Source organism: Anas platyrhynchos, chromosome 1 (assembly GCF_047663525.1).
Source record: "Anas platyrhynchos isolate ZD024472 breed Pekin duck chromosome 1, IASCAAS_PekinDuck_T2T, whole genome shotgun sequence".
In the NCBI taxonomy this organism is placed as follows: domain Eukaryota; kingdom Metazoa; phylum Chordata; class Aves; order Anseriformes; family Anatidae; genus Anas; species Anas platyrhynchos.
Window position 1 is genome coordinate 87,092,512 of NC_092587.1, and position 23,708 is coordinate 87,116,219.

General features: G+C 37.2%; 1 protein-coding gene across 37 annotated transcripts in view; it reads left to right on the plus strand.

Annotated features, from left to right (window-relative positions):
• The window catches only part of ZBTB20 (zinc finger and BTB domain containing 20), a 522,330-nt gene that overhangs the window by 86,051 nt on the left and 412,571 nt on the right, over positions 1–23,708 (plus strand). For 35 of the 37 annotated variants that reach the window (XR_005267038.2, XR_011812419.1, XR_011812426.1 and 32 more), the window contains one exon: positions 20,541–20,600. The gene's annotated coding sequence lies outside the window, so the exon portion shown is untranslated. Of the gene's footprint in view, positions 1–7,885; positions 7,933–20,540; positions 20,601–23,708 lie in introns of all 37 variants that reach the window. The other 2 variants (XM_027462808.3, XM_072044109.1) reach the window with 2 other exon arrangements.

A 23,708-nucleotide genomic window follows, 5' to 3' on the forward strand; every position in this document is an offset into this window, starting at 1 on the left:
TCTTGGAGGGTCCTCCCTTTCCTTGTTCGCTGACTGTGCTGAGATCCTGTCTGTACCTTACACCTGCTGAGCACTCCTCATGACAGCTTTTGTTGTGCATCTTCCATCTCTCTCTATTTACCTCACTACTACCCCAAAAGCAAAAGCTTAATTTTGTTAGTGTAATTGGGTGGGTAGTTCATCATTAACTATTTTTGTTTGTTTGTTTGAAGGCTCATTATTCATTCTGGGTGGAGGTGTTTGGCTTTAGTCACATTTATCTATCAGTGTCCGTGTTTCAAGGATTTCCATGGTATTGACATTTCCATTAGAGGAATTTGAAGAATGTTCAATTACATACAGGCTATGAAACATATTTACTTTTTTTTTTTTTTTTTTTTTTTTTAATAGTCTGCCAACTGTTCCTTGCCAAACTTTAAACAGGGCTGCTATGACTCTTAGATATTTTTTATAACTGCTATATTGTAATATATACAAATAGTGCACATGCAAATAAAAGCTCATACCGGAGCAATAGAAGACAGCACTAGATTTTATCTGGAGGATTATTGTGGGCCTGTTTCTAATTTATATAATGTTTTCGTTAATAGCAGTACCTCTTTAAAATGCCCAATAAAACAGTGTAGCATTAGTTTAAATAGAAATTTCAGTCATTTTAGATATCCCCCTGTTGTAACAGGTCAGGCTTTTAACAGATGTCTCAATAACTTTGCTATTAGCAGGAATATTTCATGAATTAAAATCAGGCCTTTTTGTCTCTGTCACTCATTGAAATGACCTACATATTTGGCAGATGGAGAGGACTTGCTTGTGCATTAGTACTGATGGGTAGGGTTTTTTCATTTGTGTATTTTTGGAGAAGAAAGATTTAACATAAGTTAACATCGTTTATTTTTTATTAATACCATACTTCAGTTTCCCTTTACAGAAAAATCATATTAGGCACATCTTGCCTTTTAGGCGTAGACAACATCTAGGACATTTCTCTTGGGCACCAACCTTCTGCCTTAATGTAAACCTTTCAGTGAAGCAGTGGACAACTTTTTTTTTTTTTGCAAGCGTATGGACTAATGGAGCTGAAGTAGAAGGTGTAATAATTCAGTCGCTGAATAGGCTCTAGATGAAATCTCCTCCTGAGACCTGCACCCTCCCAGGCCTTTCTGGGGTGCAGATTTGTCTGCTTACGTCTTTTCGTTCCTCTCCCTGGCATAGTGGCAGTTTCAGCATTATGCTAACGGTCTCGCTTAAAACAACTCACAGGCATGTTATGCCAGCACGTGTTTCTGTGTTCTTTGAAGAATCAAAAAGGACCTCTTGAGCTGGAAATTTCATTGACTCTCACGATGACAGCAGAGCCTGAGGCCTGCTGTGAAGAGGCAAACTACAGAGAGAGATTTAGTTGTAGATTTGGTCTGTTTATCTATTGCAAAATCGCTCTCTGGCGTCCTGTGCACTAGTGAAGGTTGAAATGATTGCTTATTATTTTTGTTGTAAGTTTGATTGGAATATAACTAATTACAAGAGCAAGTACAAAAGCTCCACACATAAATGTGCTGCCTGAGAAAGCAATATATCCCACAGTCATTAATCAAGAGATAAAAAACACTATGGGATCAAGTGAAGTTACTTGAGGGATACATTTGACTGGCTATCCTTTTTTTTCTTCTTTTTTTTTTTTTTTCTTTTTCTGTGTGTATACTATTGTTGTAAGTCAAGGAGGTGCTAAGTTTCTGTGATTTCCATTGACATCAGTGAGAGCTGCAAGTTCTTAACATTTCTTCCAATAGGAAGAAAGTTGAAAGTTTGAAGTTGAGTGTATCGGTACTGTCTGATCAGATTCAACGACATTTGTCCAACAAATTCACAAAATAAATAGTTTTGGCCACGAAAATGGTATTTTATTGCTGAACATTCTCCTTGTTTGCGTGGAAGTTTAACTTTCTGTACCCAGTGAGAACAGCTTACAAGTTAGTCGGCAGCCAGGAGAGGTTCCCCAGTGAACTCTCAAATCATAAGAATATGCCAGGGATTGAAGACAGAAACCACGAAAGGTATTTTGGTATCGTATCACAGCCTACACTGCCTGGGACTGTGAGTGGAGATATAGGTGAAATAGTTATGTGATGATGATGATACTACTACTACTAATGAGAAGAAATACTGCAAATTTCAACTCTTGGCTAAACTAGTTGCTGAGGATAATATGAACAAATGCGTACAAAGGACTTGCTTTGCCTCCTTGGAATTTTGGGTCTTTTTATACTTAATTCAAGTAGAAGCTGAAGTCTGTCTGTCATGCTGGCCTAGTTCATTTTAACTTTTAAGACATACTGTTTTAAGGACCTTCCAGTGATAGAGGAACTGCCATCATTCTGCTTGGCCTGCTCTTTTATGTGCTTTCCACCTATGCACTATCACAGGAAAGTAACTGAAAAGAGAGCATACACCTTTTCAAATGAAAACCATAATTGTTGGGGTAAAAAAAGAAAAAAAAAGTCATGGGGTTAATCATCATCTTGCTGCATATCGCTGTTCTCAGTGTTCTCTCTTAAATGGGAAAGGAGATTTGTGATTTATTAGAGGTTTTCCTGTAACAGTGATTCGAAACACAGTCCCACAGAACACCACTGGATGTTTATTATTTATGTATCTAAGTCAAGGGAAAAAAAAAAAAAAAGAAGAAGAAGAAAAGTAATGATACCCTTTTAGCATTGTTTTTTAACTCTTTTTTCTCTTTGCACGAAGAATGAGTGTAAGGAGTAGGAAAGACACTTAGGCAGAGACAACAGGGGAAGGGATGTGGTACATCCTGCACCCATTAACACTGTCAATTAGCACCATTTATCTTGAAATTTGTCCAGCTTGGAACACAAAGTATGTACATCAGGGTTTGGGCCAGACAGAAACATAGAAAATGATGGTATTTGTGGAGACACTAGCCAATGTGGGGGTGAGAGCAAAGGCACACAGTAATTCTAAAAAGAGCTGCATTTTTTGTGTGTGAAAATTTGATTATAAGATGATTCTTTCAACATAAACACAATTCTCTAAGGACTTATTAATGCTTCAGTAGCATAGTGAAAAGACACTAGTGCAGTCCGCTTTAATAGCTTTCTGGCTTGAACCCCAATACATAATGTTCTAGTAATAGTTTATGGGTGACTGCAATAAATTGGTAGCAAGTGTTTTCCATTTTTTGGCTCTTCTTATCAGATCTGCTGGTGGAACATTTTGTTCTGAGAATATTGCAAAGGCAATTGATCTGCTTTGGATGTGTGCTCAAGAGTTTTGTGTCTTTTAAAATGAATGTATATATAAGCTTTTTTGTCATGTTCCGAGATGTACACTGTAAAAGCTGGGGGCCAGTAAAATGTTACAGGGGATCTGAGCAGTTGGTTAAACCCAGCAGGGCTCCACCTAGCCTAACTAATGTTCTGCAAGTGCTGCCAAAAAGGCACAGTTTTCCTCCCCCCCTGCCACTTCCCTTCCCAATACTTTCATTGTTCTGGTCTTTTCGTGTAAGAGTGGAAAATTTGTTCCTGTCCACGAAGGAATAAAGATCTTTCACACAGGTTCATTTTCAACCCAAATGGCTTTTTGAACTAGAAAGAAACATAAGATTTTTTGTACACTTTGTGGTGGGGGATAGAACCACTTCTGATTAGAGATGGGCCTGCAATGGTCACCTTTGATTTCTATTGGATTTGGAGCTGAACTTGACTGTAATTACAGAGCGAGATTCCATGGCCTCTATTATGCAGGAGCTGTTTCCTCTTGGTCTTCAATTAATTCACAGCTCCAGATCATCTCTATAGCGAGCCTAATTGAAATATCCTGCTTTCATCTCCACTCCCACAACTAGAAGATGAGTTTGGTGGCTGAACTCTGATCAGAAGTGCCTAGCTGGTTTCTGTGTGTAAGAGGCCAACCAAAAAACATCAGCCTGATTGCCTCTGGATTTTCATCCTCTGGATATGACAAATAAAATCAAAGGTACAGAGCATCAGACAGTAAGCAAACACTGCCTGTTATCTGGTGAGTTGTGCCACTGGACAGCCAGTGCTTGTTCCTAGCTCCATTTAATTTTCTTTAAACAAGCTAACTTGCTGGCTCTTTGCACAATCACCCAGCATATTTTGTAGATGAGATTCAAAATGAAAATGGGTACATTTCTCTCAGATAACATTAAACACATGCAAAATTAATGGCGAGCCGAGTAGCTCCTTCATTCCTTTAGTCTTCTGCATATACTGGAACATTTGTTTTGTATAAAGGTTATATTGCAAAGATACTGGACTCGGGGCAAAAATCAAGTCTTAAGGAATGTAAACTAAAGTCTGGAGATCTCTAAAGCACAGAGTGAACAGATACTCGAGAAATATTTGAAGTAATAGAATGTGGACTTTGCCCAGTTAATGTTAAAGTATCCCAAACGACAGCAGGGGAGTCAGTTTGGTTGTCACATCAAGCTGCAGAGAGAGCTGGAGATGAACAGAAAGTACCAAAAACCTGGTCCTGAGACAATAAATAGAAGTGCAAAGTGAATGAGAGTGAGAATTGATGAAGGAAGTTAGAAACAGAGAGGTGAAAAATAAGGGTTGCCATGCCAGAACCATTTTTACTGTTGTTTTTATTTTTGACTGTTTGTTTTACAGTCATAAGCCTAATAAATGTGGATATTTCTTCTCGTATAAGTACTAACCGTGTTATAAAAGCATTGTATGGATTTACTGAAGCAGAAGAGCATCTTAATAAAAGGGGAGTCGAGGTGGACTCTGACCACAGTGGTTCAGGGCTAGTTTTAGGCAGATCCCATCCTGTGGGTCTGGTCCGCTTTCACTGTTTCTTGTGAGCTTGTTTTCTTGTTGTTTACTTATTTAACAGAGGAATTAAGATCATTTTATCAACGACTTGGGGGCATTGCTCTAAAGCAGTTTGATTTTATTTTCCAAGGAAAAAAAAAAAAACAACAACAAAACAACAACCCATTTTCAGTGACTGTTCTGGGAATCTGTTGCATATTGCATTTGTGGAAGAGCTGCAGTTTTCTGTCTTTTCATCCTACATAACGGAGAAGAGGCTTCAGGCAGCGCTGCTAACAATGCACTAGGCTTTCTGTTTCTCTCTGCAAACAGAAATACATCCCATTTCCTGTTAGGGATTCTGGGCAGCATTGTCCAATAGGTAATTTCCTGTAGTAAACATTACAATAATTAGAGTTACCGTTCCAGAGCACTGAACTTTCAGTGTCTTTTTATTACTGCATCGCAGAAAGCATACAAGAAGCAACCCCAGTCAGATGCGGCTATTGTTGTTCATTTCAATTGTGTTAAGGCAAATATGCAATGTGAAGAATGTAGAAACTAGGCAGTCCTGTATTTGTAACCATTTACATTATTAGCATGCCCTTAAAATACATGTGCAAGAACAAACATGCAACTCGAGACAGAAGTTGAAGAGGTTAATCCAGCAAGAATAGTTAAAACCCATTTAAATGAGTTTAGGAAAATACATTACAGACAATCAGCAAGGTCTAGTGCACTAGATAAAATTAAAATGAGCATAATATTTAAATTAGCAAAATTTAGAAATGTGGTGATGTTGAGAATGCCCTGCAAGGGGACTCGGTGAGATTTGGTTCACATTGTTTGTGCTGGCTTTTAGAGGGCAATATTTTCTTCATTTTATTTTGGATGGGTCAGAAGCAGAGAATTAGAGGGAGCATGTTCTGTTTAAAACAGAAAGAGGGAAAAGAAATTCTTGAGGTATCTCCTTTATGTTTACTGTATTTCTTCATTGTATAAAGTGGTCTACTTACAGTGCTGTTATGTGTTTGGAATAAACAGTAGAGTGCTATATTTCACTGTAAGGTCTGTCTATAGAAAGTGCTGGCTCTCAGATCAGCTGTTTACATTTTTTTGAAAAAGCTCCCATCTGTTACATCAAACTTGTTAATATAGGTCTACAGGATACAATAACATTAATGCTCTAAGTATCCAAATGAAATGTCAGAGTCCGGTTGCATACACTGAATTCAAATGTGGCAGTGTCCTGAAGCCACCCCTTCTACTAACAGGCCATTTAATAATCTGTGTAAGCATCTATAGATGTCTACGTCTTTGAAGGTCTGCGAGGGGCCAGATGTACAAATGCAGTTACAACATCCAATCCTCACAAAGGCTTTTTCACCACACTAGCATGGCCACATCAAATTTGGCCTCGTTTTTTTTGGCTCCGCAGCTACAGCACCATCAAGACCTATTTAAAGAGAAAATAGGCTTGGTAAGGGAAATCTCCGAGCTTCACGCTGTTCCTGGTAAAGTTAAAGGCAAAGTGACCGAATAAACAGGGTTATACCTTACTTTCATGTATATTTTGCCATTTATTAGCAGACAAACAAAAAACAGACTTAGTGTCTTTTTTAGTTTCTTTTTTTTTGTTGTTATGGTTAGCTTTGTTTCAATTTAATACATAACAGAGTCCTTGATATTTTAATTTTTTGTATGAGCTGCTATAATTTATTCTTATAGTGGCCATCTGACTAGAATGAAGATGTATGCCCCTGTTTTGATCCTTGTAATGATGGAGGGTGAAATGTAAGTTTGTTATATTACCTTCTTGTTTCTACTCTTTTGTATCCATGGTTTTTTAATTTACATTGCATTGTGAATGAAAACCCTTATCTTCTGCTATGTTTTTTTCCTGCCACTCAAATTTTGCATCAACACAAAAGGTTTGTTCTTCAGTTCGTGTTCAGTATTTGGTCACGTTCATTATGAGGTGCATCTAGAATACACAGATCACATAATATACATAAAATATCATTTCTCACTGCTTTTTCCTTGATATCTTATTATTAAGGGCTATTTTTTAGTGGATAGAAACTCAGTCTATGCATAAAACTGCCTTCAAATGAGCTTTGCACATCTAATCATATCTATTTTTATTCCCAAATGCTCGGTGATCAACAGTGATTTCAAGTAGAATGGTTATAAATCATATTAGTCATAAACATGATGCAACTGGCTAAATAGGACCAAACAGAGGGTTAATAGTCCAATGATAATTAAAATAATCCTTTTCAATTCAGTAATAACTTTGGCCACCTGCCTTCATCCAACCCCCAACACCACCCTCGGTACTCCTTAAAAAAATATTCACATTACAGACAATCTTGTGTAACAGATTAACATAACATATCTGGAACATTACTCAGATTTTTGGGCAATGGCAATCTGAACATGTTCGTAAGTTAAGCTTTTTTTCTCAGATAGCATCCTGCTGTTAACTCTTGACTTTGTAAATTGGTGGGGCTCTGTGTAACCGGAAAGCGCTGCCTGGGGTATCACACAGAGGGTAGTGAGTATACGTGTTGGAGGGAGTCTGCTGAGCAGAAATCCTGCATGTTACAAGGGGTTTACACCGATAATATTGTAAGGACTGAATTTTTACCGTCACTTTCAGATTTGAATAGCTGTGATACCTATTTGATGTATGATTTTAGTCATGATAGTGGGTGACACAAATCTGGATGCACAGTTGGGTGTGCGAGGTAAACTTCAAAAACACAGTATTTTTTCGTTAAAAAAAAGGAGACACAATGTCACTAGTTCAGTGTTAGGAAGCCTTTTTTCCTTCTGTTCTTTATCTCACCCTGACTTGTTTTTCAGATAAGTTTTTCTTGCTTGCAAAGCGGGAATCATGCCAGGCAGATTTGTGATGGAAAGTGTTTGGGCCACCGGTTATTACTGTTGTAGTATGATATAGTCTTTGTTCATTGTCCTTTTTTCTAGGTGACCAGACCTAGACACAAAATAACTTTGTGTTACAAAGGGGATTTAACAGAAAAGTCCTTTTTTTTTTTTTTTTTTTTTTTTTGTAACAGATTTCATCTTGCCTGTTGGTAAAATATTTGGCCTCTGTAAATAAGTGGTAAGTAAACAGTCGAGCAATTTTTGCTAGTACATATTGTAATTCCCATTTTAAAATCACCTAATAAAGATTGCCTTTTAAATAGAGCTATTTGGGTATATCAGGGGCATGTTGTACTAAACAAAAAAAAGAAAAAAAATCCCTCTGTCATTTGAAAGGGACCATTTAGCCTCTAAACATATTTGCTCCACACTAAATAATAGATGTTATTCTCAGATAAATAGAACATGGTTTATATCCTTCTGTTGGAAACTGTTTTGTTTTGTCTGAATACCTCACCCACTCCATGCACCTGCACACAAAACAACAAACAGGTTTGGGTAATATGTGTGGTAAATTTTAAATAAGTAAATAAGTTGTAAATAAGTAAATTTTAGGAGTGTAATATAATTTATTAATTTGATAAAGTTAATATTTAAATAACTTCTTAATCATTAACAAAAGTGGAAAGTTCAGAGTTAAGATATTCTTTTTCCTCCCTGCAAAAATAAACATTAACAAAACAGTCTAATACCTATGCATAATGGAGGTTGACCTGGTTTGGAAATTTAACTTATGGCAGTAGATAGATATAAAGATATTCATAGCTTCATATTCTGGCAAAGCATTATGATTACTTTCGTGCCCTTAAAAAAATGTACAAAAGTGTTATTGACAAATGAAGAAGGAATTATTAGCACATGGGCTCTTAAAAGATTCTCATCACTGAGTCAGCTGAGACCTTTTCCATTTGTTTTCTCATTGTCTTATCTGGAGAAAGAGTAGAGGCCACACAGTGGTTTTTATTTTATTTTATTTTATTTTATTTTATTTTATTTTATTTTATTTTATTTTATTTTATTTTATTTCTCTTTATTACTCTTTATTACTCTTTATTTTTATTTTCTTTCTTTTTTTTTTTAAGGTTTTGTTTGTTGAGCATTCCTCTCTTTGGAAAAGGCAAGTCAAATAGATAAATTGTGCATGCATGGAAGAAGGTGTTAAGACTTTATTCCTAGGAAAGGCCATTCCATTACTTTGGCCCTGGAAGGTCCTTTTTAATAAGTGAGGTGAGCATCGCTGCCATGTTTCATGGAGCAGGAGACAGAGGTTGGAGTGCTTTCCATTGTGCTCTTCTGCCTAGCAGTGAGGTGATGCACTGAGAGCTGGTCTCCAGCTGCTGCACTGGGTATTAATTCTTCTCAGCTGATAACAGATAACTATTCATAATGGCGATACCAATGCTGCTTTGGGCATTTTAGCATATAACTTTAATTTGAATCAGAAACTTGCTAAAACTGAGAAGCGTGAGCCTGGCAGTGGTGTTCCTAGCTGTTGGCTTAATGCTAACTGCTGGGCTTGTGAAAAGTAGGTGAGATTCAGGATAGTTCACCACACAACAGTGCTTTTCTTAAACCGAAGACTTCAGTGCTTTTATATGCACCTAATGGGGTCTTTGGGGCAGTATCCAAAGAGGAGAACTTTCAATTTGCAAAATTTAATTCTCGAGGTCCTGTAGCTTTCTCATACCCATTATGGCTCGAAAGGTGATCAAGTGAAAGTGGTGGTGTTTTTTCATGCAACTCCATTGCAATCCCGTGATTTGTTGAGAGAACTTTTCTTCCATGTTTTATTTGGCAAAAACACTGAAATACAATTACTTAGCTTTGCATGCACAGAATGGAAGCTGTTAGTCTAAGTCATTCTCGCGTTGGAGGTACTGCAGTTTTCATGCCTCTTGTCCGTTCTAATGCTGGAAGAGGCATCATTTGAATTTTATGTTAGCCAGCTCTCATTTTGGAAGAGCTACTTGAAATACTACTTCACATTTAGTTTAGAGCTTCAGAATCCTATCGTGTAGTTTAGTGCCAGATTAGAAGTGTGCAAGATGGCATGGAAAAGTCAAGCATTTTTGGACCCTGAATCTAATCTTTGGATTTACAGAGACAATGATAGAAGCATTTCTGTTCTTTAAAGGTTATGTCAGTCACAACCAGATTCATTTTCACTGGGATTCAGAGGTATTTCCTTCTCTGAATAGCAGGACTTTTGATCAAAGTCTGGTAGCAGACTTTCATCACCTTTCTTTGAAAAATCTCATTTTGATGTGAGTTTTATTTATAACCATTATTTATGTCGTGTCAGCACCTTGAGTATTTCTGCTGGGGTTCTGCCGGTTAGCACTATGGGCTAAGTGCTGCACCAGTTTCAGCTAGACCTAGGGACTTACTGCCATTTGTTCCCATTGTCAGTAATTCAAGAGATGGTGGTCAACATTTGGGCTATGCAGATGCTAAGAAGCAATGAGGTCTGTTTTTTTTGATATGATTTTTGTCAGTACATTAGTCGATCTAGCAGTATGCACCTAACTTCTCGCATATGTTCACTAACACATATAGACCTTGGCATGCCACAGTTTTGCCTCTTAGGAAAGATATCAAGGGAACTTTGGGGAGATTTACTTTGTGCTAGGATAGGAATTTTTAGCTCATTCATCTAAACATCAGGCACTTAGTCATGGCACCTGGGCTATCTCTATTGATAAAGGAAAGGGAGAGGCTTCTGTGGTGATTTACTTAGCCATGTATCTGAGAAGAGAAGGAATCTCACTCTCGAGATGCTCATCTCGTTCTGGTGTCAGAAGAAACAACCTAAACAGTGTCTTTTAGATGGCCAAGGTTAGGTGAGATGAATTTACCCTTAATCCTTCTGTTTTTTGTTTTGTTTTGTTTTGTTTTTGTTTTTCATTTGTTTGTTTGTTCTACTGCTTCCAAAGTAAGAACAATCTAATTCTATTTGCTTTTGCTTCGTTCAGAGTATATGTACTTTGAATTTCTTCATGCTAGAGTTACGCAAATGCAAAGTGGTATGATGTTTGGAAATGCTGAGTTAATGGGGCAGATGTAATACCGGGATTTTTGTTGTGGCTTTTATATTAATTAATAGATAGGAAGGAAGGCTTTGTTGTTAAAGCAGTGGAGTGTAACTTGCGATAAAAGTTCAGCACTCTGTCACTGATTTCCTGAGTAACCTCAAGAAAGTAACTCCAGTCTGTGTGTCTCAGTGCATCTGAAAAAGTAGTTCTTGCACTTCTCCTACTTGCTTGTCTTGTCTGCAGAGTTCTTTCAAGTGACAACTATCTCACAGTCTGTGTCACTGCAATGCCTGGTACATTGGTCTCACTGGAATCTCTAAACTCTACTGTAAAATAAATAATTTATTACCTGAAAAACATAGCTTTTTATAATACAGTGTATTTCAAAAACTTTGCCTAGTCTCATTTTGGCCTCATAAGAGGACAAAAACATGAATAATCCATTGACCTGTAACAAATGGAGAAAAATGTGGAGGTCGTTTTGTGTATGTTTAAGGAAAATGTAGATGGAAGTCATATATGTAGGTCATATATGCATATGTAACAAAATAATAGCATCAAATGGATCACATGCTTTGAGGGATAGCAACTTGAAGAAACAGATTTTACTGCATAAAGTATTTGTACTAAAGTGTTCATACTTTGAAAACTCTACAGCATAATAAACATAATTCTTTAATAGGAATGAGTCGAATTGGTTTTTGAATCTCATTGATTTGAGTAAGATTACAGCAAATATTAGTTTAATCCCAAACTATCCATTCACTTTTGAGGGTCTATCTTCAACTGAAAGTGTACAATCCCTCTTGAACTGTTTCCGTCAGACCTTAATCTATACAAACATTATATTTATTCTATAAAATATGAGGCATGCTCATAATGGAGATATCTACTAGTTTGCAATATAGCTCCCAACATGGTTTTAATCTGAATACTGTGTGTTGATGTATCTCAGCTAAGATTTTTACTAAATCAACTGTCCTGATGTCCTTAAAGCAGGATGAATGTTAGAACTAAAAAAAATCCTACTGATCTGAATATCTCAGTCTTCATATTGATTAATCTAATGGTTATTTTTGTAATAATATGAATTTTTAATTAGACCCATTCTTGTTACTTGGTTTCTATGAACCAATTTTTGCATATTAATCATTATAAAAAATAAATACTGTATCTGTAATGAAAGATGGAAATGATAAGAAAAAAAATAAAGGAAAAGGTGATAATCGGGATTGTAGCCGTATTGTGGGTATCATATTTAGTACTGTTGCAAGTGTGTACTTATAATTCCCCTTATATTTAGACTAGAAGAATTTACTGCAGCCTGAAGGAACTGTTTTCTGTCCAGAAGTCATTGCAACATGGCAAATATTGAATTTTTAATGTCCTCTACTGAATCTAACTGAGCAAAGATACATTTTCAAAGATTTTTTTTTTTTTTCATAGAGGAAATATGAACTGAAATTTTGTATTGTGAGTCATTTTAGGACGTAAGTGTTATACATGTATTGGAATAACTATTAACAATTCACAAAAGTACAGGAATAAAAAGAATGTGAAATAGGATCAGTTTTGTTTTGTTTTTGTTTTGCAAAATAAAAATGATTTTGAATGTTACTTGACAAAATATCAGCTGAAGAAAGTGAGAAAAGCTTTGGAACGGATATTTTGGCAGGGATACCAATAAAGGTTCTTTCGTAATAATGCCGAAAATACTTCGCCAGTAGAAAAAAATGCTTTTTCTGCGATCAGATACTTTTGCAGAAAACAAGTCTGGTATTTGCTAAAGCCTTAGCATTTGTCTTAGCTACCAATACTTAGAAATTTAAGAAGAACTGAGCTGAAGCCATTAGACTAAATCCATTCTTCATGCACTTCAAAGGTAGTAAGAATTGTTCTGGGACTGCTTATGGGTCCTTTCGCATAGGCTTAATTCACAGGAAGCTGAGGAATTTTCCCTTATGTGGTCCTTACAAATGCCTGTTGGTGTATCTTTGATTCACTTTATAAATAGGAGGAGAATGAAAGCCAGTGCACTTTTCCTCATAACTATGAGGTAAAAGCAAACAAAAACTCCTTTTTGGTGATAATTCCTGAATATCAGTACCTCCAAAATAGATATTGCTGTAGCTTGATAACTGGATGCCTTAGTCAGAACTGCTCTCCAGCTATTCCACGAAAACTTAAATCTGCTTTGGCTGAGTTATTGTCCTTTGGATCAACCTACTGCTCACTCACAGGGCATCTTTCACTGGCGTTTCCAGCTAACATTGCTTAAGAACACACTGGAAAGGGGCTGCATCATTCACGAGGACATAGCCAATCTACCTGCCTCGTGAAAAAAGTCTCCAAAGTGTGCATAAAGTCTAGCAAATGTCCTACTTCGTCTTTGTGGGTTTGGTAAAATATGAAAGATTTTGGGAGATTTCCTGTGTATTTTGTTACAATTGTCTCCTTTGTGAGACTTCAGCAAGAAAGTCATCTTTTCCTTCAGTTGGACAGCTTCTAAGGCCTCCAGAGGAAGCTTTGAAATGAAAAGTTAAAAGAGGGGTGGGCTTTGTGCATATATCCCCAATTCTGCCTGTTTGGTCTACACATTATAACCTAGCTTTTAACTCCATTATAAGATCCATTTTTGTGTTTTCTCTACATCTTCTGTTTATCCCTGTTTTCTATAGTGTTAGGTATGTTTAGAAATACGTGTGTTACTTATACATTTTTCCTTATGTATCAAACAGAATTTGTAAGTCATTTATGTGAGCAGTACACAGTAAACCATTTTCACACAATGTACTAAATATTAAACATACAGCATAACGTGCTAATAAAATGTTGCTAACGTAAGTAGGCCACCTAAATTAGAGGCTAAGCCAGCTCTGTGTTTAACTATCTCATCTCCTGAATTACACCTTTGGAAGGTTTTAGCAGGCTGAGCAAAGTATGGTACATAAATATTGACAAAATTATTAATATCTAAAAGCAGGGAAAACAAATTATGTTGGACCATTTCAGCAATTAAGAGTAGATGATACAATATCTCACATTTGCACAGTTTTGTAGAAACAATGAGGGAATAGTAGTCTGTTAACACCTTCTCAGATATTATCCTAAAATTCCTGTAGAGACTTCTGCTCGTGTGTGAAAGCTTTGGAATAGATTTTTGGTGGCATCATTCACATACACAACTTGAGTATATTTGCATATACCTATCCAGGGCTTCAAAAGCAATATTATGAAATTGTTTGCAAAGAAAGGCTAGTTAAGAAAAGATGTCTCAAATTCACCACCACGTTTCTTAGTGATAAGGATTTTGCATTTTTCTGGATGGCAGTGACTACATGGTTCTCAGCCTGAGGTTACTGCGACGGAGATAGCGTTATTCTACACTGCTGATTGCTGAAGACTTCAAAGGGTATGCGCCAACTTTTGTCATGTGCAGGGCTGTCACTGCTTCATCACACCTCCGGGAAGGAGCTTGGAACTTCCCCATTTTCAACACAACACCAGAAAAAGGGAATGCACAAGATCAGCACTGCCTTAGGGAGAATTATACATAGGAAGAAGGAACGTAAAGATGGTTGGGCCTAGACCAGTTGCTTGTAGGATCATTGGGGACCCGTGGCATTGACTTTTATTTGAGGGGTAGACAGGGTTTACTTCAGCAGGGTAGCTTTACTGAGTAAAGAAAACAGGCTTGTGCCTGAGACTATTTTATCCTTCTTCGTAGCACCTCAGGCTGGAACCTTCACCAGCTCCTCTTAACCCAGCTCCTTTCTAGCAGATTTACAGAAACAGGAGAGGTTGCATATGCCTCACAGGAATCTCGTTTTCACTCAGCTGCAAGTCAGAAACAAGCCAGCTCATTCACTGGTGAACACGTGAATACAGGATCTTTGTACTAAAACTTTTATTTCTGTATTTAAAATTCCAGCAGGGTTCAGTGAGAGGAAGGTATTTGGGGGTTAATAAGAAGTGTGTATTCTTCAAAACAACCCCACCTCTGAAAAAAAAAAAAAAAAGTCCACACAGCGTTATAAAATATCTGCTTTGTGTCCTAAAATAAAGCATGTGTTTCATGCTCTAAAAGTCTGAGGTTTGTAGCTGAAAAAGATTAAGTAAATAATTCAGAATTTGTTGTGTTTACCTGTTAATAATTAAGCAGGCTAGTCTGTGTACTTTTTATAGATGTTGAGCTTTATTTATTTATTTTTATATACTTGGCTTATGTTCTGATTTTTAAATTTGAAGAAGTTTCTGCCAAGGAGGAGATGAGAGAATAGCCATCAAGGAGTTAAGTGTTGCACAGTAACCAAAACCTGTGGGGACACATGGTCTCTGGAGAGAATGGAGAATTGTCATCTTTCTCTCTTTCCTTATGCTTTCCACCAAACTACTTTCCAATGCTTAGAGGAAATTAATTTTTAAACGTGATATATTTTTTTTTTTTTGACAAAAGCAGTACCTTTGATTCTTACTTTCTGATGCCAGTGGCTAGGGATAGAGGATTCTGTTATGAGGTGACATCTCAGTCAAGGAGAAGTTTCAGCCTTGTCCTGTTTCAGAAATAGAACAGAAATTTGAAGGCAAAAATAAGCCAACAGGCACATAATATTTCTGTTTTCTTATAAGTGAGTTACTTACATGTTGGTGAAAGGTGATGGCTCTGAAGTCTGAAATCATCTTTGTCATTTGAATAGGTACAGAGAGGCCAGCAGCAGTGTGAGTTTCTCTCACAAATATATTTAGAGTTGTTCACTGTGAGACTGTACTCTGTGGTAGCTGGTAGTTCAGTCTGAACAGATCAGTCAGGGCATCTTTACTCTCAGTGGTAATGAACAGGGCAAGAAGTTGCCAGGTTGCTCTTGAATCTCAGTATCTGTTTCTTGAGGGAAAAACAAAAAACAAAAAGCACTTGATTAGCAGCAAAATTATTCTGTGTTTTTCACCCAGTAATTTTCAGTTACTGTTTACATAGGCTAGACCTAAGCGTAGATTGAAACAGAGAGTAAGAAGAGATTTGGGTTTGTCTTTTTTTTTCTTTCTGCTGAGAGGTAGGGATCCACCCCACTGTTGATCATTCCCTCCCCACCTTAAGCAAAGTCGTTGCCTAATTTTTTTAGTATTTGAACTGTTCCTTTGGTCTTGGCAGAGTAAGATAACATTTGATATTTTCACTCACCTTTTCCAAGGGTGAGAGAAAGCACAGGGTAGTGAGAAAAGTCAGTTGAAATGATTGGCATTAAAAGACAAAAGCTGCTGAAATGTGAGAGTGATCTTTGGACTGTATATTAAAAATCAAAGATTTAAAAAGACTGTTTATGTGAGAATTAATAGCCTGATTTTGTTGACAGTTGAAGTCTTCATCTGTTACCATGGCATGTTTTAATTCACTGTCTGCATTGGTATTTCCTTCTGAAGAATTATACATGCTAGTTACTAGTACCTCTAATATTAAAAATTCTGCCTCTTGTGTTCCAGGCAACATTTTCTGTTTCAAGAAAGACAGTACATAAAGTTAAGAGGAAGTTAAGCTGGTAGATAGTGTTACAGAAGCTCCCCTACTTCCCTTTCTCCATAGCATGACTTTTGCCTGAAAGGTCATTTTGTTTTTTTCCTAGAGGGTTATTAATCCAAGTCTTCCGTATAGATAAATGTGGGCAAATAGTCCTCTTCAAGTAGAATTTGGAAGTGCACAGAGAATTTAAGTTGTTTTCTAAAAGATTTTATCCTGCGTTAAGAATGGTGCTGTAGCACCAAGTATTGTTTCTTTAAAAACCTTTCCTGCCAAAAAGCCAATTCATATCCAGTTTGTTATCTTACACTCACAGGTCAGGTCAGTAGTCAGTTTTTGGCAGTCTTCATGTAGAAATTCTCTAAAATCTGTCCTTATGTTAGAAATTTAAAGCTAGTCATTTGATTTATTTTTCCCCCCAGACAGAAAGCTTGACTCATGAAACAAGTTAAAGAGATCTCAAGTCTAGCTCTCAGTGGACAGAAGTCAGTATCATGAAAAATGTTACTACAGTCAGTACTAATTGGTCTGTTGTTGGACATCCAATGGAAGAGGTTGAACCAGTCACAATATGTGACCACTCAACATGATCCTGCAGTTCAAGGGCAGTGGTGAGCCTATATGAGTAAATTTGTTCTACTCAAAGTACTGTCCTGGAAAAACGAGAGGATTTCAACCTTTAAGCTTGCCACATTAGCCTTTTTCATAAGCATTAGATTCACACTTGAGTTTGTTTTTAAAAGTGCATTGCTGTGATGCACTGTCCATTTTGCTCAGGACATACTTTACCCGATGCTCATGCCAGGTTGACTGAACCTCAAGAGACCAAGCAATTTACTGGTAGTCTTACCATGAATCATTGTCTGAAATCCTTTTGGCTGCTATATTCTTAGCATTAATCAACAGTGTTTCCTTTCATCTACTTGCTACAGGATTTTAGTTTGCATTTATGATGACTGTATTTTGGAGGAACTGGAGTAATGCTAAAATAATTTATCTTATTCTTTGAAATTCACTCTTTGGATATACGGTCTTAAAAAAGGAAGATCCTCACAGTTGTCATCCTATAATATTTTCTTCCTCTTGGGAAAGGTTCCATAAATTGAGAGAAATGTAAAGAATGTGCAAATTTTATTTACATATTTTATATGGAATGTACTTATCTTAGTTTCACTTAATCTGAAAATAGTTCACTGAATAGGTTTTTTTTTCATTCATACCAAAAATCGAAAGGCCATGCAGCGTATAAGTAATTAACATAAAGAAGTGAACAAGTATATATAGTTCTTTCCTGTTAGCATTTGTAAGCTGTTGATATAGCAGAAGAGGCATTTTTAATTTAGCACTGTTTAAATTGTCCATTTCTGTATTTCTTATCTTTGTTGTAGATCTCGATTAGATTAGACATTTTAAAAAACAGCTAAGTATTTTAACTAATTGACTTCATCATTAAAAAAAAAAAAAATCTGGAAAATTATTGCGATCTACCTCAAGACTCTGTGAGGATTGTGTATTTTGTGACGTTGAAGTCAGTAAGTCTGTTTTGAGCCAATGCTGCAAAGTATTCACTTTTGCTTAGGACGTGGGGCTTAACTTTCAAGTGGATCTGAAATGAATTTCCTGAGTTGTGTGAATAGTTTTTCACGATGTCATACAGCTGCATCAGATTTTGAGCGTATTATTTGATATAATTTGAGTCACCAATAAGCTGTTGATCCAAGTGAAACCATTAAAGGTAAACACAGCGGGTGGAATTTAAAACAAAATGAATGGCCTGTAATTTTAGATATGATAAGCTCTGTTAACAATCTTGGTCCTACAAATGGCCATCTCAAATATAAGGCTCGATTATTTTAAATTCCATATAAAAATAGTTTTTAAAAACTGTGTGGCAGAATTGTTATCACTAATTAAACTCTGGCATTCAAAAGTTTGGAAAGGATAAATTAATGGTAGTGAAAATAAACAAATGTAGCAGTTATAATGACACAGACCTTTGTATAGCACTTTCTGGCAAGAATGGTAACTGAGAAAGGTAGCTATGCATGCCATGGGTAGGTGTACAAAATTTCAAATGCCAGTAGACCAGAGAAGAGAAACTGAAACTTCTGACCTTGCAGAGCTGGAGGAGATGATGCCTGAGCACCACCACAGGTCCTCAGGGACTTTAAACCAGAAAAGATTTCTTTCGCTTTGTGATCGATTTTTCCCGTACTTTTTCCTGCTTTTCATCTCTTCTGATTCCCCAGCATCGCCCTCTCTTCCTGGGCTCCCCCAGTACACTGTAGAGGCATTCAAGCCGCCTCTCACTGCAGCACGTAGTTTGCCAGCCAGTGCAGAGCGTTTCAGTTGTTAGATGAGTTAGACATTAGGCAAACAGCACCGTTTCATACCCACTAGTATCGCTCAAATCAAACATACCCTCGTGCAATACGTCTACCCGCATCTAAAGGTCAAAACCTGATCCTCATTACTCAATATTTTAGGCCTCCTGGTTTGCTTTATTCATTGTCGGCGCGGAACTGACAGACTGTTCGAGATCCTGGTTGTGTAATGTTGGAAAGTGCTACCAGCTGCCGCCCGGCGTGTCTATTCAGGCAACAGCAGACCTTATGAAAGCTAAAGCACATGCTGCACGGCCTTAGTTCCAGCAGAATAAACCTCCTTCCCTGAAAGCGGTGGAAGCCACCATCTAACAGACTGCGTGCTCTGCGCACTCGCGGCTGACCCATGTAGGCCGGAGAAATTTCCCCAGGTGGAGAACCTGGGGCATGGTTTGCTGGTGATGATCAGAGGTAGGAAGCACCCAGGAAACTAAGGGAAGGCTGTAGGTGTGACATGAAGCTGTGAGTGTGTCACTGAGGTGGAAACAGTAGCACCTGTAGTAGCACCTGTAGTAGCAAGGATCTGGTGGGAAGTCAGGCTCGAGAGCGATCAGCCAGAAGGCCTGCTGTCATTTTGTCTTCTTTAACCTGAGAAAACAGTGCTTTGTGTCCTTTCCTTCCAAATAAGAAGGTTGCTCCCAAAAGCAGTTCTTTCACCTCATTTCTGTTAACAAATTACTTTTAGCAGGCAGCAGATCACAGGTCCATTAACAGATAGCAAATCATCTGAGCTTTGGAGAAACAAGTCTGTGACAAATAAGTGCTATTGAATCAGTTCTGCAGTATGGCAAGGGGGTCAAAATCTCAGTGATTAAAATGTCTTTGTGGGTAGCTTTGAAAACCCCTCACCAGCAAAGGATTACAGGATTACCAGTAGGCTTGGTTAGCCCGTTCCTGCTGTAGTTGAGCTGGTTGTTAGATCTGGACATGGGTTCCTAGGTGGGAAGTCAGCACTTGGGAGCAACGAAAAGATCTTGCTGCTCCTGTGAGGAAGCAAGAAAGGCAGCTGAAGTGGGTTTGGGAGCTGAAACCTGAGTGAACCTCTCATAACAGGAACTGGAAGTGACGCCAATTAGGGCCCTAAACCATGCTCTGAATTGGTGGAAGTGGAGTGCCCAAGTCTCATTTCTGACTTCAAAATACTCCTTCCTCAACTGTTTGGCAGCCAGTTCTGAACATTTTATTAATTAGTGTTATATGGTTCTAAGTCTGCTTTTAATTCTTTTTTTTTTTTTTTTTTTTTTTTTCAAAAAACAGCCTATAGAGACATTTTCTGAGCATTCTAGTCATTAAAGCCATTTATAGCTGACAGATGCAAAGACATTATACACGATTCTTCATTTAAGGGGAATAAAAGAACCTCTTTAAACTCTTGAACTGTTGGAGTATTTACCTGTAACTTTTCCCACAAATGCATTTGAATGGCAAACATAACTGGTGAAACTTCAGTTGTGACACCCATTTGTTTTTATCCCTAGCAGGAATGAAACTACACTTAATGGAAAAAATGAGAGTTGTGTTGTTGTTGTTTTTTTTTTAAAGCATGAAGTCGTGTGAATCGCTCTCTGTTAAATTGGTGTTCAGTTGTGTAACATTTCTCTCTGAAGTTCACCTATAACGTGACATGTTGGATACTAGTACAATTAGCTTATTTGTTTGCCACCTTTGTGCTAAACATTAATGTGTAGGACTTTTTGGTTCTTCCTTCATGTAGTTATATGTTTATATATATACAGCCTTCCACCCACTTCCCCCACTGAACTCCCAGTTATTGGACTGTAATGAAAACTGAAGGTATTGTGTGTGCAAATCTCTAAACATGAGCATTTTATTTATTTATTTATTTTTCTCTTTACAGCAGCATAAAAAAGAAGTGTTGAGAGCTGCTCTTAACCCTTTTGGAGTCCGAAGTCAAAAGGTAAAATCAAATGCTACTTTTTGGGTTTCTGCAGGTGTTGATACTGTAATTGTTTGGAAATGCTGTTTCCCTATCACATTTGAACTGAGATTTCCCACAGGAGAAAAGCAGGGGTACGATAAGAAGACTCAAAACATTATTAGATCTCTTTAAGAGCACCAGCATATCTGGGCCTAAATTATGCAGGTAAGTTACAACTGGTAAACTGCAATTATCTATTTTACTTAATATAAAAACATTGGCGTTAGGAGTCAGTGGGACTTTCAGTAGGGTTTAATATTGCTAAGGATTTAATGATTTTTGTCTCACTATAACTTGATAGTTTTTATGATATATAAAGTTTTTTTTCAAATTACAGTAAGACAAATCCTGTAGCTCTTTTCTCAGGCAAGAGTCCCTCAATGGGAGTTTTGCCTGAGTGAGAACTGAATGAGGTCTAAATAATTAGCAATTAAAATATTCAGTTATTGTGCTACTGTATATAACAAAGCACTGGAGGTATTAAAAATTGCTAATCTCCTCCTTATTAAAATGTTAACTGCTAAGCATAATACAGCTTTGCATTTTCTATCATTCATTTTTGCAGTTCATTAGTAGAGGTGAAATGTTAGTGACAAATAGTCATTTGAACTTTTAAGGGATTGACTTTGTCAAGCAAAAGTGTTTGTGGAAGCCATGGATTTTATTCAAACACTAAATAATGTACAGAGAATAAATTTTGGTATAGCATTTGTGAGTATTTACATAGGAAGCCAGGTGGTAAGCTACTCATCAGTAGGTGGAACTAGACAGTTTGGATATTCAATTTGTATACATTTTGATCAGCAGCTTCTTGTAATAAACTCACGTAAAGAAAATACAGGTTAAGGACTGTCCATAGGGTATACTGAATAAATAATCTTCAGTGAGAGGGTTAAGAGACCAGCATGTGAATGACTCGGTAGCAGGTTAAGAAGCAAAGTTGGTGACATTGTTCAATTGTACACCCAGCTCAGTTAATTAGCATGTGAACTGTTTTGTTACTAAGGTAGTCAATATAAGGGCCAGAGTGTGCTCTCATCCTGTTTTACTGCACAAAAGAATAAAAAGAAGTGAGATGTATCTCCTGTCTCCTTTGGCACAAAGCAGCTGCAGGAGGATGTTGGGAGAAGGAGAAAGGTTTTCGATGAGTGAGAAAGGAGTGGTGAGTGAAGGTGATGACTGGTAGATGAAGAAGGTGAATATAATGTTACTGGAAGAATTTGGTGATAGATGAATTTCCCAAGGGAAGACAATTCCCATAACACTGTTCTTCTCATAGCTTCTCCCTGGAGTAGATTTTGTTACCTCTTATGCCTAAAGATTTCTTCTAATCTTTCTGAAGAGCCATTCTAGGCCTGGGCATTTAATCGTTCCATGTAATTCTGTTGGCAATTCAGGCCATGATTCTGCAAGGATTTACACATGTATTTCACTCACAGCATTATGAGTAATCCTGTTGAAGTAGATGAGATTAATTGCAGGACATAAAGTTAAGCATGTATATTAGTCATTGCAGGAAAAAAAAAAAGTTGTAGTTTTATGTATTTATTTATTTGAGTATGGGAGACTTTTCAATGATACATAAATATGTGGGATTTTCTACCAGTTCTGTGGCTTATAAAGAGGGGTAGATGGTAACAAAATAAGCTTTTCTGCTTGTTCACCAAATCCACAATTTTGTCATGTTCTCAGCTGTAAAGTGTGAAAAAGAATAGGCTGCTATCATTTTCCTTTTTACATGCACAGTTAAACCTCTGGCTAGAATGAGATGATCATATAATTTATTATAGAGGAGCGAAGAGGACAGAAATCAAACAGGAAGACGTGTGCTTATGTGGACTCTTGTTTATAATTTCATCAGATTGGTACACACCTCAGACATTTTATTTAGTGATAAGATATGCAGATTGTTCTGGAGCCAGCAGCAATACTTTCACCTGAATGTCAAAACTGACAGGGATTTCTAAATCAAACCTCGACAACAACTTGTATTTTAAAGCAACTGTTCCTTAGATATAACCAACTGCGGGTGAGTAAGTGCAGAATTGTTTTCATACTTCATACTTCCTTCTTGCTGTTGATTTCCTTCCATTCTCTTTTACCTCTGTAGAGGAAGAGAGTTGCAGGCTTACCTGTAAGTACTGGGTGTAACTACTGGCAACAGTGCAGAGGAGCTATACGTTTATGTGGAAGTAAGCACAAAGAACAGGAATGCAGACTGAAAGTGGGGAGACTTACAAAATGAGATTTACCAGAGGTGATATTTTCTGGTTTTCCAGATGCCTACGTCACACCTTCCATATCCTCATTTCATCTGGTTTCAGTTGGTTTCTCTCTCTTTGGTTTTAGTTTCATTTCATTCGTACTTAAAAGCATGATCATAGAAGCCTGTGGGTACAATGGAAAGTTTGAATGTTAGCTCGATCCTTGGGATCAAAATTCCTCAAAGCTGTGGGTGTTAGCTGCTGAGGTTTTGGTTTTGAGTATACATACAGTCATGTAAGAAAGGGCCACTGAAAATACAGCTTGCAATTTAAATGTTAGTTATGTTTATTTTTGGAATCCTTGTTCAAGTCAAAGTCCACTGCATGTGAAGTGATAACGGTTTAATCCTGTATATTTTCCCCAGACTTTGTTCTTCTTCTCCCTTCTGTGATTGTCTTCATAACATAACTACATCCGAAGTTGTCCAAGGGCTTTTTCTTAGAGCTTGTTTTCTTGTTGTTCTTAGTGTGTGTGTTTATTAACCAGGAAGACATTTGGCTGAAAACATTTAACAAGGGACAACAATTTACGTATTCCTGTTACTGTACATGGGTATATGTGTGGATGTGCGTGAGACAGAGAGAGGTGATTACAGAGATTATGAAAGATCGCTGTTTGTTTTTGATTACATGCCTAGTTGCGTATGTTGTTCTGACTCTCTGAGTTCTGTTATATCACTTGGTCATTGTGTCCTAATAAACCCTTTTTTGTGGTAGATGAAAACGTCTGGTCGGTTGCATTTTCTGCACCAGCCTCTTACAGGTGAGATTTTGCTTTCCACATTTAAATAGGAGCAACAAGTTTGTTTTCCTACTAGATGAG